This window comes from Equus quagga, chromosome 9 (genome assembly GCF_021613505.1).
Source record: "Equus quagga isolate Etosha38 chromosome 9, UCLA_HA_Equagga_1.0, whole genome shotgun sequence".
In the NCBI taxonomy this organism is placed as follows: Eukaryota; Metazoa; Chordata; class Mammalia; order Perissodactyla; family Equidae; genus Equus; species Equus quagga.
Genome location: NC_060275.1, coordinates 68391140 through 68408969, shown reverse-complemented (window position 1 = coordinate 68408969; position 17830 = coordinate 68391140).

Genomic DNA, 17830 nt, shown 5'->3' with positions numbered 1-17830 from the left:
TTTTGAGGAACCACCATACAGTTTTTCATAGTGGCTGTACCATTGTACCTTCCCACTAACAGTATATAAGGGTTCTCTGTTCTCCACATCCTCACCAACGTTTGTTACCTCTTGTCTTTTTTATAAAACCCATCCTAACAGGAGTGAAGTGGTATCTCATTGTGGTTTTGATTTGCATTGTGGTTTTGATTTGCATTTTCTTGATGATTAGTGAAGTTGAGCATCTTTTCATACACCTATTGACCATTTGCATGTCTTCTTTAGAAAAATGTCTCTTCAGGTCCTTTGCTCATTTTTAAATTGGATTATTTGCTTTTTGGCTATTGAGTTGTATAAGTTCTTTACATATTTTGGATATTAACTCCTTATCAGATATATGGTTTGCAAATATTTTCTCCCATTATGTAGGTTGCCTTTTCAATTTATTGTTTCCTTTGCTGTATAGAAGCTCTTTAGTTTAATATAGTCCTACTTGTTTATATTATTTTTTGTGCCCTTTTCTTTTGGTGTCTCATCCAAGATATCATTGTCAATACCGTGCAATGTCAAGGATCTTTTTCTCTAGAAGTTTTATAGTTTCAGGTCTTATATTTTAGTCTTTAATCCACTTTGAGTGAATTTTTGTGAATGGTGTAAGATAGGGGTCCAGTTTCATTCTTCTGCATGTGGATATCCAGTTTTCTCAGCATCATTTACTGAAAAGACTGTCCTTTCCCCCGTTGTCCTTGGCACCCTTGTTAAAAATCAGTTGACTATATATATGTGGGTTTATATCTGGGCTCTCTATTCTGTTCCACTGGTATTTGTGCCTGGTTGTATTGCAGTACCATACTGTTTTGATCATTATAGCTTTGTAGTATAGCTGAGAATCACGTAGTGGGATGCCTTCACCTTTGTTCTTTCTCAAAATTGCTTTGGCTATGTTGAGTCTTTTGTGGTTCCAAAAAATTTTAAGATTTTTTTCTATATCTGTGAAAGATGCCATTGGAATTTTTATTGAGACTGCTGTGAATCTGTAGATTGCTTTGGTTAGTATGGACATTTAAATAACATTAAAACTTCTGATCTATGGACATGGGTTGTCTTTCCATTTGTTTGTGTCTTCTTTGATTTCTTTCAGCAAAGTCTTGCAGTTTTCATTCTACAGATTTTTCACTTCCTTGCATAAATTTATTCCTAAATATTTTATTGTTTTGGATGCTGTCGCAAATAGGATTGCTTTCTTAATTTATCCTTTATAGTTTGTTGTTAGTGTATAGAAATGCAACTGATTTCTGTATGTTGGTTTTGAATCTTGCAATTTTACCAAATTTATTTATGAGTTCTAACTTTTTTAGTGGAGTCTTTAGGGTTTTCTATATATAAGATCATGTCATCTGCAGACAGAGATAACTTTATTTCTTTGTTTTTAATATAGACTTTCTATTTCTTTTTCTTGCCTAATTGCTATGGCTAGGACTTGTAACAGTATTTTGAATAGAATGGTGATAGTTTCTATGTTGTTCCTTATCTTAAAGGAATTGATTTTAAGTTTTTACTGTTGAGTGTGAGGGTAGCTATGGGCTTGTTGTGTACGTCCTTTATGTTAAGGAACATTCCATCTATAGCCATTTTGTTGAGCTTTTTTTTTAAACATGAAAGGATATTGTATTTTGTCAAATGCTTTTTCTGTGTCTGTTGAGATGATCATATGATTTTTATCTTTCATTCTATTAATGTGGTATATCACATTTATTGATTTGCATATGTTGAACCATCCTTAAATTCCAGGGGTAAATCCCACTTGATCATGGTGAATGATCTTTTTTACTGTGCTGTTGAACTTGGTCTGCTAATATTTTCTTGAGAATTTTTACATCTTTATTCATCAGGCATATTGGTCTGTAATTTCTTTTCTTGCAATGTCCTTATCTGGCTTTGTTATCAAGGTAATGCTAGCTTCATAAAATGACTTTGAGTGTTCTCTCTTCAATGTTTTTGGAAGAATTTGAGAGGATTGGCATTAATTCTTTAAATGTTTTGTGGAATTCACCAGTGAAAACATCTGGTCCTGGGCATTTCTGTGTTGGGAGGTTTTGATTACTGATTCAATCTCTTTTCTCATTATTGGTTTGTTCAGATTTTCTATTTCTTCATGATTCAGTCTTGGTAGGTTATATATTTTTAGGAATTTATCTATTTCTTCTAGGTTATTCTAATTGTTGGTAGATAATTGTTCACAGTAGTCTCTCATAATTCTTTGTATTTCTGTGGTATCAGTTATGATGTCTCCTGTTTCATTTTGATTTTGGATCTACTGTATTTTTTTCTGATTTAGTCTAGCTAAAAGTTTGTCAATTTTGTTTCTTTTCAAAGAACCACCTCTTAAGTTTTATTGACTTTTTCTATTTTTTCCCTCTGGTCTGTATGTCATTTATTTCTGCTCTTGTCTCTGTTATTTCTTTCCTTCTGTGAACTTTGGCCTCAATTTATTCTTCTTTTTCTAGTTCCTTGAGCTATAAAGTGAGATTTTTTGAGATCTGTATTGTTTCTTAAGGTAGGAATTTATTACTTGAGACTTCACTCTTAGTACTGCTTTTGCAGCTTCCAATAGGTTTTGATGTATTTTGCTTCCATTTTTGTTTGTTTGAAGATTTTTTTAATTTCCTTTTTGATTTCTTCTTTGACCCCCATTGGTTGTTCAGGAGTATTTGTTTAATCTCCACAAAGTTGTGAATTTTCCAGCCTTTCTCCTGTTAATGATTTCTAGTTTCATACAATTGTGGTTCAAAAAGATACTTGGTATAATTTAATCTTCTTATATTTGCTAAAAATTGCTTTGTGACCTATCATATGAGCTGTTCTGGAGAATTTTCTGTGTGCACTTGAGAAGAATGTGTGTTCTGCTGCATTGGATGCAATGCTCTTTATGTGTCTGTTATGTCTGTTTGGACTGAAGTATGGTTCAATCTCAATGTTTCTTTAGTGATTTTCTGTTTGAATGATATGTCCATTGTTAAAAGTGGAGTATTGAAGATCCCTGCTTTTATTGTAATGTTGTCAATTTCTCCCTCTAGATTTATCACATTTGTTTGACGTATTTACATGCTCCATTGTTGGGTGTGTATATATTTACAATTGTTATATCTTCTTGACAATTTGACCCTTTTATCATTGTACAATCACCTTCTCTGTCTCTTGTTACTGTTTTTGGCTTGAAGTCTATTTTGTCTGCCATAAGTTTGCCTGTTTCCACTTTCTTTTGGTTTCCACTTGCATAGCATACCTTTTTCCATCCTTTCAGTCCTATATGTGTCCTTAAATCTAAAGTGAGTCTCTTATAGGCAGCATGTAGTTGGGTCTTGTTTTTAATCTATCCACCTTCTCTGTGCCTTTTGACTAGTTATTTCATTTACATTTAAAGTAATTTTTGATATGTAGGGCTTACTAATTTGATTTTTCTTAATTGCTTTCTGGCTATTTTTGTGTCAATTATTTCTTCTCTTTCTGCATACCTTTTTGAATTGATGATCTTCTGTAGTGGTATGTTCTCCTTCCCCTTTCTTTATCTTTTGTATTCTACTCTAAGTTTTTGCTCTTCATTTACCATGATGCTTACATAAAATATCTTGTAGATAAAACAGTCCATGTTAACCTGATAGTAACTTAATTTAATCACGTACAAAAGCTTGACCCTTTATATTTTTCACAGTAGTTTCTCTTTTTGTATTGTGTATTTGTCTGCAAATTATAATAGTTATAGTTATTTTTAAAACTCTTTTATTTTAACCTTTATACTATAGTTAAGTTGATAACATGCTATTCTATTACAGAATTAGTTTTCTAAATTTGACTGTATATCTACCTTTACTTGTGTGTTCTATATTGTCATGTTGCTGATAAGCATCCTTTCATTTTTGCTTGAAGAACTGCTTCACCATTTCTTGCAAGGTAGGTCTAGTGGTGATGAACTCCCTCAGCTTTTATTTGTCTGGGAAAGTCTGTATTTCTCCTTCATATCTGAAAGATAGCTTTCCAGATAGAGCATTTTTTGCTGGTAATTATTTTCTTTCAACACTTTGAATATGTCATTTGACTCTCCTGGTCTCTAGGGTTTCTTCTGAGTAACCTGATGATAGCCTCATGGGGTGTACTTTGTAGGTTACAATATTTTTTTTCTCACGCTGCTTTTGGGATTCTCTTGTCTTTGATATTTGACAGTTTTATTATGATGTCTTGGACAAAGTTGTTTTGAATTGAGATAATAGGGTACTCTATTAGCTTTGTAAACCTGCATGTCCAATTCTTTCCCCAGGTTTGGTTAAGTTCTCAGCCAGTATTTCTTTAAATAAACTTTCTGACCCTTTCTCCGTCTCTTTTCCTGGAATGCCAATGATTCTATTTGTATGTTTGTCAACAACCCATAGATCTATAGACTTTCTTTCCTACTTTTCATTTTTCTCCTCTGTTTGGGTTATTCCCAAAGTTCCTATTCTTTAGTTCACTAATTCCATGTTCAATTTGGTATACTCTGTTTTAGATACTTACTATTGTGTTTTTCATCTCATTTATTGAAATCTTCAGCTGCAGAAGTTTTGTTTGGTTCTCCTTTATGAATTCTTTCTCTTCGTTAAAATCTCATTTTGTTCATGTATTATTTTTATGACTTCATTGAATTGTCTTTTCCTGGCTTTTTTTGTAGCTTGTTGAGTTTCCTCAAAATAGCTATTTTGAATTCTTTATCAGCTAGATAGCAAAACTATGTGTCTTTGAGTTTAATTATTTGAGGATTATTGTCATCTTTTGGTGATGACATGTTTGTTTAGTTCTTTATGTTCATTAGAGTTTTGTGTTTCTATTTTTACATTTGAAGTAGCAGGCACCTTCTGAAATCTTTACTGGTTGCCTAAAGATGGGATACACTGTTCATTGGTTCTGTTATATCTGAGACTTTCTCAAATTTTATGTAAATACCGACTGCACACTTCTTGCTCCCTTTTGTGGCAGAATTCTTAAGCTTTTATGTTTTTTTCTGGTTCTTAAAACTTACCCGATGGGTGGCTGGAAACCTCTTTAGTTTTCCAGAATGCGGTGCAACAGCTCAAGTTTGAAGTTTCTCACTTGCCCGTGGTCAAGTGGTCTTGGTCTGATTTTCTGAGTGTAGTCCATTTACTGGAGCTTTCTCTTGCCACCGCACTCAGTAGTGCACACAAGGAGCCAGCCACAGAGTGGGAGGAGGTGTGAGGGTAGCACCCAGGGTATTGGGGCCTCTTGCAAGCCTGGTGATGGGATCTTCACGTGAAGTTCCCTCAGAGGTTCATATGCAGGCTTCCTGTTGAGGTACTGTGCCCAGTCAATAGGAAACATATCCCTTTGATATTCTTATCTGCCTCTTTTCTGATTTCCTCCCTCAACCTAGTAATGAAGGTCCGCCTCAGTACTCTGGGTGCTGCTGGAGAGAACCAAGTTTCTCCAACACTGTTCCACACAGTTGGATAGCCAGGACTCACTCACCACTCTCCTTTTCCCCCATGAAAGAGGTTTCCTGTGTCTAGTTCAGTCCTATGTTGTTTGTGGAAGGGGCAGTGCTGGTAAAATTTCTCTTACAATGTCCAACGCGTCCAAACTTGCATTTCTAATTTGCTCCATCAGAGTGCTGTATTCTCTCTTTGAGAAGGCTGGACTTCTACAAAGTCTTTCTCATCTGAGGTTGTCTGCCTAAGTCAATACCCTCTAGGCTTTTCTCAACTACAGCCAAGAATTTTGGGGGCAGGCATGCTGGCTCCTATTGGTCCTGTAGCCTGTAGTGAGGTCTGTTCCATATGTACAGTGGGTGAGACTCCTTCTGGGTGCCTTATTTATATGGCCCTGGATCCCACACCTCCCATGGAGGCACTAAGTAGGATGAATGCCTACTTAGTTGTTAAAGAGGGGGAAAAAAAGGAGGGGCATCTTACACCAGCCATTTTTTAAGTGTAGGGCTGTTAGTGACAAATCTTCTTAGCTTTACTCTCTCTCTTGATTCCTGAAGGATGATTTTACTGAATGTAGAATTCCTGGTTGGTGTGTTTTCTTTCAGCACTTGAAAAATGTGCTACTTCCTTCTGGTCTCCATGGTTTCTGAAGTAGAATCCACTTTCATTCAAATTTGTTTTCTCTTACAAGGCCTGTCATTTCTCTCTGGTTGCTTTTAATATTTATTTATTTTTGGCTTCTAGAACTTTTATGATGATATATCTTGGCATAAATTTCTTTGGGTTATTCCTATTTGAAGTTCACTTGCCTTCTTGAATCTGTGTTTATGTCCTTCTCTCAACTTGGGAATTTTCTTTTAGCAATTATTTCTTTAAATATTCTTTCATTCTCACATTCTATCTCCTCTTCTTCTGGCACCCCAATAAGACCAAATTTATGTACTTTACTTTTGTGGCACGATCCCTGAACTCTGTTCCTTATATTTTTTGTTCTGTTTTATGTCTGTTGTTTAGATTGAGTAAATTATATTAATCTACTATAATGTTCTCTAATCTTAACTTCAGTCATCATTGTTCTACTTTTGAGACTATCGAAGTATATTTTTATTGCAGTTATTGTTTACTTCTATAATTCCTATTTGGTTGTTTTTTATACCTTATATTTCTTTGCTGAAGTTTGCTATTTTTTCATGTTTAAGATTATTTATAATTTATTGACGTGTTTTTGTGACACTTACTTTAAAATCTTTTTCAGATAGTTCCAACATCTGATTCATTTTAATATTGAAATTGGTTGAGTGACACTTCTCATTTGTTTGATTTTCCTGGTTCTTGGTGTGATGAGTGATTTTCAATTGTATACTGGGCTTTTTGGATATTAGGTTAGAACATTCTTGATCCTATTTGATTTTTATATTTTAGCTGACATTTACCCTGTTTAACATGTAGATTCTGACTTACTTTTGGATTCCTGTCATTGTTGTTACCAGGTGACTCTGCATGATGTTTGAGGGATGATGGACTTGCAAGATGGGAGATGTTTCTACTCCCTGATTTCCAACTACCCTGTACTTGTGGGCTTCTCAGTCTATCTCTGCTGGTGTCACTGGAGGAAAGTTCTGACCTGTGTCCCTTTCTGATATTGATAGAGGGCAGGAACCACAGGGTCTGGATGGAGAGTTGGGAGACTCCAGTCCTGGTTTCCTGCTGATGCTGGATGGAAGGCCATGAGATCCCTTGCCTGGATCATATTCTGTTGCTAGATGGAAAGGTGTGTCTGGGTATATATGGCTTTCTGCCTTTGAGTGGAGGGCCAAAGACCCTGGTGCCTGGTTGCTTTTTGCCACTGGATATAGGATCAGGAGATACCAGATCAAGTACCAGGAGAGGGGACATGTGCAAGAAGAGGGGCCCACTTGTCTCTTGATGTGAGTTGGTGATTAGGTCAGCCAGACTGGGCTCTGCTTTTATTACTGCTGTGTGCAAATTGGGTCCGTTTCTATCAGCAGATTTAGGGCAGAGTACAAGTTAGCACCACAAGCTCTACCAGCACCAATGGTGCAGGCAGATGAAGCCAGCAAGTGCCACAATCTATGAGTCTCCTTGATAACCTGATATGGGTCTGTGGTAGCTGATCTACATTAGGTTTGAATGAGTGACTCTTCCAGTATAGGTTAGGCTAAGTCATGTGCTACCACCACATGACTTTGTTATGCATCTGTGGGTTGACTTTAGACTCTGATATACTCTGGGCTGGGCTGAAGCAGCTTACTTGGGGAAGCTTTGTTTTTCATTTTCCAGTTATATTCCTGAGTCAAGCAGGCTTACCTGAGGTAGTTGAAAACAATGATAGAGGCACAAAAACAAGCAAGGTTGCTTGCACAAGTGCTTTCCAATCCTCTGCATATTTTCCACTAACTTACTATGGCCCAAGTAGGTCACATGGCTTACCTCAGGGAAGAAAATTCTCCCCTACCAAAAGAGGCAGGGTGCTATAACAATTTATGACAAAAAGCATGGAAAGAAATAGACTTTTCATCAAATGTTTGAAAAAATTGATAAACATTAAGGAGACAGTAAAAGAAATTGTGAGACATGGTGTCAAGATGGCAGTGTAGGTGGACTCTGAACTCACCTCTTACCACAGACACAACCAATGTACAACTACACTGGGAAAAATTACTCCTGAGAGAGAAATGAAAAGTGGATAAAAAGAACTCCCACAACAAGGGACAGTCCTGATGAAGTGGGAGAGGCAGAAATTCCTTTCTGGAAAGAAAAAAGCCACCTTCGTGAGCTGCAGAACTTCACAGCCAGCCAAGAGCAATCCTAAGGTATGCAGCCTTCCCTGGAGAAGTGGGGAAGCTGAGCCAGGGAGTGTTACCACTATTAGCATCCTTTGAACTTAACACAAGTGAGATGAGTCTCCTAATATCTGGCTTTCCTGCCTACTAACAACAACAGGGAAACCCCCCAGAAAAGCCACCAGACATAAGGGACAAAACCAAGCTGGCTCTTAAAGTGCCCATGCACAAATTCACCCATTTTGGAAAGCAATGTAAAATCACCAGAAATAAAGGTGTACAGTTCTTTGGTGAAAAGAAACTCACCTCATAGGCTCTGGGTGCATCTTGGTGAGAGGTGAGACCTCTCCAGGAACTGAGACATTGACAGCAGCCATTATTGTGACCCAGTACAGGCATGCTGACACAGATGCTGGCAGATGCCATTGGAGTTCTTCCCCTGGTCTGTTAGCCCAGGATCTGCCCCACCCACTAGAGCACTGATTTAATCCAGCTCAGCCAGGGCAGGCAGCCCACCATAGGAACTGGCCCTATGCAACAGCAAGCCCTAGAGAAACTTGTAGGCCTGTATTAGGTGGGTTCTTGGATGCTTTGCAACTGAGGAGATCCAAATCTGTGGGGCAGGTTGTGCATGAGGAGTGAGTGGAGTATGTGGGGCATTGGTGGTGTGGGGCCCCTGCAATGGAGTGACTAAGTCCACTTCAATGGGTAGGGACGTGCATATGGGACATGTGTTGACAGTGTGCGTGTCCCTGTGGGTGGTGGGACTTCTCAGCTGCTGAAGACTTTTACTTCTCAAACAGCCACATAGGGGGTTGATCCCACCTTCTAAAGCCTGAAACAATTCAGTAATCCCATCCTGGGGCCAGCCCCACTCAACTGCAATCCTGAGAGAGCTGACAGGCTTGCAGGCTAAAGGCCTATAGCAATTGTAAGCCCCTGAGCCTAGCAACTAGCCCTGCTGGGGGTTTACTCACTTACAAAAACTGCAACAGGAATGTGCTATTAGACCTTGCAGCCAACTGTGCTTGGGCTCCCCAGGCCCCCCAAAAATGACAGAAGTGTCACGAGCCACCAAATGCAGCTGAGAATTACAAGCAGCTGGGCAGGGGTACAGCCTAGCCTCCTGGGGCACCTGCAGCAAGAGCAACTCTGCCACAACAGGATGACATGAGTAGCCCACACAAGGGTTACTCCTGGAACATTGGGAACTGGTGACAAGAGGGACGCACACTGCTGGGACTCATAAGGCATTTCTTACATAAGGCCACCTCTCCAAGGTCACATATAGCTGACTCATCAAATACATAGATATAAGCCCAAAGAAAGAAGCAAATTGAGGAGGCAAAGGAATATGTTCTAAGTAAGGGAACAGGCCAAAACCCCAGAAAAAGAACTAATGAAACAGAAATAAGCAATCTACCTGACAAAGAGTTCAAACAAAAAGTCATAAGGATGCTTACAGATCTTGGGAGAAGAATAGATGAACTCAGTGAGAACATCAATAAAGAATTGGAAACTATAAAAAAGAACCAATCAAATGAAGAATACACTATGAAAATGAAAAACTCACTAGAGTGACTCAATAGCAGAGTAGATGATACAGAAGTATGGATCAATGAGCCAATTGAAAGATTAAAAGAAATCACCCAAGCTGAATAGACAAAAATTAAAAAGAATGAGAACAGTGTAAGTGACCTCTGGGATAGGAAACACACTAAAATTTGCATTATAAATGTCCCAGAAGGAGAAGAGAGAGACAAAGGGCAGAAAATATGTTTGAAGAAGTAATAGCTGAAAATTTTCCTAACCTAAGGAAGGAAACAGACATCCAAGTACAGGAAGCACAGAGAGCACCAAACAAGATAAACCCAAAGAGGCCCACACCAAGGCACATTATAATTTAAATGTCAAAAATTAAAGATAAAGAGAGAATCATAAAAGCCCTTAAAAGGCAACAGGTAATATACAAAGGAAACCCCATAAGGCTTTCAGCTGACTTCTAAGCAGAAACCTTACAGGCTAGGAGAGAGTGGCATGACATATTTAAACTGCTGAAAGGAAAAAACCTACAGCCAGGAATACTCTTCCCAGCAAGGATATCATTCAGAATGGAAGGAGAGATAAAGAGTTTGCCAAAGAAACAAAAGTTAAAGGAGTTTATCACCAAGAAACCAGTTTTACAAGAAATTCTAAAAGGACTTATTTAAGTGGGTAAGAGAAAACCACAATAAGAATAAGAAAATTATTTTAAAAGAGGCAATAAAATTACTGGTAAAGTCAAAATACAGAAACATAGCATATCAACCACGTATGAAGATAATAGGAAGATCAAGAGAGAAAAGTACTAAAATTATTTCAAGGATAAGAGGGTAATGGATACACACACAGAAAGAAAGAGGTTAGATATGATGTCAAAGACATAAAATGTGAGAGGAAGGGAGTAAAAGAGTAGAACTTTTAGCAAGCGGTCAAACTAAAGAGACCATCAACTTAATATAGATTGCTATTTGTAGGTTGTTATATAATAACTTCATGGTAATCACAAACTAGAAACCTATAATAAATACACAAAAAATAAGAGAAAGGAACCTAAAGATAATACTAAAGAAAGCCATCAAAACACAAGGGAAGAGAGCTAGAGAAGAACAGAGAACTACTAAAACAACCAAAACAAGGAACAAAATGGCAATAAGTACATACTTATTAATAGCTACTTTAAATTTCAGCTGACTAAATGCTCCAACCAAAAGGCATAGGGTGGCTGATTGGATAAAAAAAAAAAGACCCATATATATGCTTCATAAAAGAGACACATTTCAGACCTAAAGACACTCACAAACTGAAAGTGAAGGGATGGAAAAAGATACTCCATGCAAGTGGAAAATAAAAGAAAGCTGGGGTAGCAATACTTGTATCAGATAAAATAGACTTTAGAACAAAAACTGTAACAAGAGACAAGGGCACTACATAATGATAAAGGGAACAATCCAACAAGAGGATATAGCAGTTGTAAACATCTATGCACCCAACATAGGAGTGCCTAAATATATGAAGCAATTATAAACAGACAAAAAATATGAAATAGACAGTAACAAAATAATAGTAGGGGACTTTTACACTCCTCTTACACCAATGGATAGATCATCCAAACAGAAGGTCAATTAGGAAGTGTTGGGCTTAAATGGCACATTAGACCAGATGGATTTAGATATATACAGAGCATTCCATCCAAAATCCGCAGACTGAGCATTCTTTTCAAATGCACATGGAACATCGTCCAGGATTGATCACATATTAGGCTACAAAATAAGTCTCAATAAATTTAAAAAGATTGAAACAGTACAAAGCATTTTTTTCTGACCATAAAGGTATGAAACTAGAAATCAACTATGGGAAGAAAATTGGAAAAGCCACAAATATGTTGAGATTGAAGAAAATCCTATTGAACAATGATTGAGTCAATTAAGAAATCAAAGGAGAAATTAAAAAATACCTGGAGTCAAATGAAAATGAAAATATGACATGCCAAAATTTATGGGAACAGCAAAAGTGGTTATAAGAGGGAAGTTCACAGCAATACAGGCCTACCTCAACAAAGAAGAAAAATCTCAAATAAACAATCTAACAGTGCATCTAAAGGAACTGGAAAAAGAACAAAGCCCAAAATCAGCAGAAGGAACAAAATAATAAAAATCAGAGCAGAAATAAATGAAATAGAGACTAAGAAAACAGAAAAAAAATCAATGAAACCAAGAGCTGGTTCTTTGAAAAGATAAACAAAATTGACAAAGCTTTAGCTAGACTCAGCAAGAAAAAAGAGAGAAGGCTCAAATAAATAAAGTCAGGAGTGAAAGAGGAGAAATTACAATGGACACCTCAGAAATAAAAAAGACTATAAGAAAATACTATGAAAAGCTGTACACCAACAAGTTGGATAATTTAGAAGAAATGGATAAATTCTTAGAATCATACAACCTTCTAAAACTGAAGCAATTTGAGTTGAAAAATCACCAGTAAGGAGATTGAAACAGTAATTAAAAACCTCCCAAAAAACAAGAGTCCAGGAGCAGACAGCTTCCCTGGTGAATTCTACCAAACATTCAGAGAAGATTTAACACCTATCCTTCTCAAACTCTTCCAAAAAATTGAAGAGGAGGGGAAGCTTCCTAACCCATTCTACAAAACCAATATTACCCTGTACCAAAAGCAGACAAGGACAACAGAAAAAATGAAAATTAGGGGTAATATCACTGATGAATATTGATGCAAATATCCTCAACAAAATACTAACAATTCAAACACAATATATTTTTAAAAATCATATACCATGCTCAAGTGAGATTTAGTCCAAGGATGCAGGGATGGTTCAACATCCACAAATCGACATGATACACCACACTGACAAAATGAAGAATAACAGTCACATGAACATCTGAATAGGTACAGAGAGAGCATTTGACATGATACAGCATCCATTTATGATAAAAAAACTTTGATTAAAATGGGTACAGAAGGAAAGTACCTGAACGTCACAAAGGACATATATGAAAAATACACATCTAATATTCATTCTCAATGGAAAAAAACTGAAAGCTATCTCTCTAAGAACAGGAACCAGACAAGGATGTCCACTTCCACCACTCTTATCTAACGTAGTATTGGAAGTTGTAGCTAGAGCAATACGGCAAGGAAAATAAATAAAAGAGATCCAAATTGGAAAGGAAGAAGTGAAACTTTCACTCTTTGCAGATGACATGATTTCATGTGTAGAAAATCCTAAAGAATCCACCAAAAAAACTTTTAGAAATAATAAATGAATATGGTCAAGTTGCAGGATACAAAGTCAACATACGAAAATCAGTTGCATTTCTATACAGTAACAATAAAGTAGGAGAAAGAGAAATTAAGAATACAATCCCATTCATAATTGCAACAAAAACAATGAAATACCTAGAATAAACATGACCAAAGAGGTGAAAGAGCTGTAACACTGAAAACATAAAACATTGTTGAAAGAAATTCAAGAAGACACAAAGAAATGGAAAGATATTCTGTGCTCTTGGATTGGAACAATTAATGTGTCTATACTTCCTAAAGCAATCTAGATTCATTGAAATTCCTATCAAAGTTCCAATGATTGTTTTCATAGAAATTGAACAAAGAATCCTATGATTTACATGGAACAACAAAAGACCCCGAATAGACAAAGGAGTCCTCAGAAAAAAGAACAAACCTGGATGTATCACAATCCCTAATTTCAAAATCTACTACAAAGCTATAGCAACCAAAACAGCATGGTACTGACACAAAACAGACACAGAGATCATTGGAACAGAATTGAGAACCCAGATATAAGCCCACACACATATGGACAATTAATTTTTGACAAGGGAGCCAAGAACATACAATAGAGAAAGGAAACTCTCTTCAATAAATGGTGTTGGGAAAACTGGACAGCCAGATGCAAAAGAATGAAAGCAGACCAATATCTTACACCATGCACAAAAATTAACACAAAATGGATGAAAGACTTGAATGTAAGACCTGGGACCATGAAACATCTAGAAGAAAATATAGGCAGGATGCTTTTCTATGTCAATCTTAGCAGCATTTTTTTCAAATACCATGTCTGGCCGGTCAATTGAAACAATAGAAAAAATAAACAAACAGGACTACATCAAACTAAAAACTTCTGCACAGCAAAGGAAACCATCAAAAAACCCCAGAAAGACAACCTAGCAATTGGGAGAAGATATTTGCAAACCATCTATCTGATAAGGGGTTAATATACAAAGAACTCATACAGCTCAACAACAAAAAAACCTAACCCAATTAAAACATCGGCAAAAGACCTGAACAGACATTTCTCCAAAGAAGATATACAGATGGCTGACAGGCACATGAAAAGATGTTCAACATCGTTAACTATCAGGGAAATACAAATCAAAATTACAATGAGGTATCACCTCACACCCATCAGAATGGCTGTAATTAACAAGACAGGAAATAATGAGTGTTGGAGAGGATGTGGAGAGAAGGCAACCCTCGTACACTGCTGGTGGGAGTGCAAACTGGTGAAGGCACTATGGAAAATAGTATGGAGTTTCCTCAGAAAATTAAGAATAGATCTACTGTACGATTGATCTATTCCACTGCTGGGTATTTATCCAAAGAACTTGAAAATACAAGTACATAAACATACATGCACACCTAAGTTGCATTATTCACGATAACCAAGTTGCATTTATTATTGTTGCAGCATTATTCACAATAGTCAAGACTTGGAAGCAACCTAGGTTCCCAACTAGGGACGGATGGATGCAGATGTGGTATATGTACACAATGGAATACTACTCAGCCATAAGAAATGATGAAATCTGGCCAATTGTGACAACATGGACGGACCTTCAGGGTGTTATGCTAAATGATATAAGTCAGAGGGAGAAGGAGTGATTAGGCACGTATGTGTGGTGATGGATTGTAGTTAGTCTTTGAGTGGTGAACATGATGTAATCTACACAGAATTTGGAATGTATGGTGATGTACACCTGAAATTTATATAATGGTATAAACCAGTGTTACTGAAATGAAAAAAAAGAGTGACAAAAATGGACGTTCTTGTCTTCTTCCTATTTTTTAAAGGGATAGCTTTCAGTTTTTCACCATTTAGTATGATGTTAGCTGTGGGCTTGTCATATATGGCCTTTATTATGTTGAGGTCCTTTCCTTCTAGACCCATTTTATTGAACGTTTTTATCATAAATGGATGCTATATCTTGTCAAATGCTTTCTATACATCTGTTGAGATGATCATGTGATTTTTATTCTTCATTTTATTAATGCAGTGTATCACATTAATTGATTTGCATATGTTGAACCATACCCGCAACCCTGGAATAAATCCCACTTGATCATGGTGTATGATCCTTTTAATGTATTGTTATATTTGATTTGCTAGTATTTCATTGAGGATTTTTCCATCTATGTTAATCAATTATATTGGCCTGGAATTTTCTTTTATGTTGTCCTTGTCTTGTTTTGGTATCAGCATAATATTGACCTCATAGAATGAGTCAGGAAGCCTCCCTTCCTCTTCGAGTCTTTGGAAGAGTTTGAGAAGGATAGATGTGATATCTTCTTGACTGTTAGGTAGAATTCCCCAGGGAAGCTGTCTTGTCCTGGACTTTTGTTTTTTGGGAGGATTTTGATTACTGTTTTGATCTCCTTACTAGTAATTGGCCTAGTAATATTCTATTTCTTCTAGATTCGGTTTTGGAAGGGTGTATGATTCTAAGAATTTATCCATTTCTTCTAGATTATCCAATATCTTGTACAGCTTTTCTTAGTATTCTCTTATAAAAATTCATATTTCTGTGGTGTCCATTGTAATTTCTCCTCTTAAGTTTATGATTTTATTTACTTGATTATTCTCTCTTTTTTTCTTGGTAAGCCTATCTAAACGTTTGTTTATGTTTTGAAAAAATCAACTCAGTTTCATTGATTTTTGCTATTTTTTTTTTAGTCTCTATTTCATTTCTTTCTGCTCTGATTTTTATTATTTTCTTCTTGTACTGATTTTGGGCCTTGTTTACTCTTCTTTTTCCTGTTCCTTTAGGTACATTGTTAGACTGTTTATTTGAGATTTTTCTTCTTTGTTGAGGTAGCCTGTGTTACTATGAACTTCCTTTTTAGAACCACTTTTTCTGTATCCCATAAATTTTGGTTTGTCATATTTTTTATTTTCATTTGTCTCCAGGCATTTTTAAATTTTTCCTTTGATCCAATCGTTGTTCAGTAGCATTTTGCTTAATCGCCACGTTTGTGGCTTTTCCAATTTTCTTCTTGTAGTTGATTTCTAGTTTCATACCAATGTGCTCAGAAAAGATGCTTTGTATTGTTTCAATCTTCTTAAATTTATTGAGACTTGTTTTGTGGCCTAATGGGTAATCTATCCTGGAGTATTTTCCATGTGAATTTGCAAAGTATCTGTATTCTGCGGTTTTTGGATGGAATGTTCTGTCTATATCTTCTAAGTCCATCTGGTTTAATGTGTCATTTAAGGCCAATGTTTCCTTATTGATCTTCTGTTTGGATAATCTATCCACTGGTGTAAGTGGAGTGTAAAAGTCCCCTACTATTATTGTGTTACTGTCTATTTCTCCTTTTATGTTTATTAATAATTGCTTTATATATTTAGGTACTCCTACATGAGTGCATAGATATTTATAATTGTTATGTCCTCCTGTCGTATTGTTCCTGTTAGCATTATGTAGTGCCCTTCTTTGTCTCTTATTACAGTTTTTGTTTTAAAGTCTATTTTGCCTGAGGTAAATATTGCTACCCCATTTTCTTTTTGTTTCCATTTTCATAAGTTATCTGTTTCCATACCCTTCACTTTCAGTTTGTGAGTGTCTTTAGGTCTGAAGCGTTTCTCTTGTATGCAGCATCCATATGGGTCTTGTTTTTCTTCCAATAAGCCACACTATGTCTTCTAATTGGAGCATTTCATCCATTGACACTTAGAGTAGCTATTGATAAGAATGTACTTATTTCCATTTTCTTACTTTTTTTCTGGTTGTTTTAGTAGTTTTCTATGTTCCTTTCTTCTTCTCTTGCTCTCCTTCTTTGTGACTTTATGGCTTTCTTTATTATTCTGTTTAGATTCTTTTCTCTTTATTTTTTGTGTATTTATGATAGGTTTCTGGCGTGTGATTACCACAAGGTTCATATATAATAACCTGTGTAAATAGGAATCTATATAGGTAAGGTCGCTTAAGTTTACCTCTTACTATAAATCCTATACATTTCCTCCTCCCATATTTTACCTTTTATTTTTGTGTATCCTTTAACCTCTTATCATGTAGATAGATATTTTTAGTACTTTTGTCTTTTGACTTTCATACTAGCTTTATAGGTGATCGATCCACTCCCTTTACTGTATATTTGCCTTTACCAGTGATTTTTTTCCTTTGATAATTTTGTTAATCTAATTTGTAATTATTCTTTTCCACTTAAATAAGTCCCTTTAACATTTCTTGTGAGCCTGATTTAGTGGTGATAAACTCCTGTAGTTTTTGCTTGTCTGGAAAACTCTTTTATCAGTCTTTCCATTCTAAATGATAATCTTGTTGGCTAGATCATTCTTGGGTGTAATTCTTTTCTTTTTGACACTTTGAAAACATCATGCCACTGCCTAATAGTCTGTAAGGTTTCTGCTGAAAAATCAGCTGATAGCCTATGGGATTTTCTTTGTATGTAACATTTTGCCTTTCTCTTGCAGGTTTTAGGATTCTCTCTTCATCTTTAATTCTTGACAGTTAAATTATAGTGTGTCTTGGTGTGGGCGTCTTTTGTTTCATCTTGTTTGTTTTCTCTGTGCTTCCTGTACTTGCATGTTTGTTTCCTTCCTTAGGTCAGGGAAGTTTTCAGCTACTATTTCTTCAAATATGTCTCTGTCCCTTTGTCTCTCTCTTTTTCTGGGACACTTAGAATATGGATATTAGGTTGCTTGATATGCTCCAAGAGGTCCTTTAGACTGTCCTCGATACTTGAAATTCTTTTTTGTTTTTT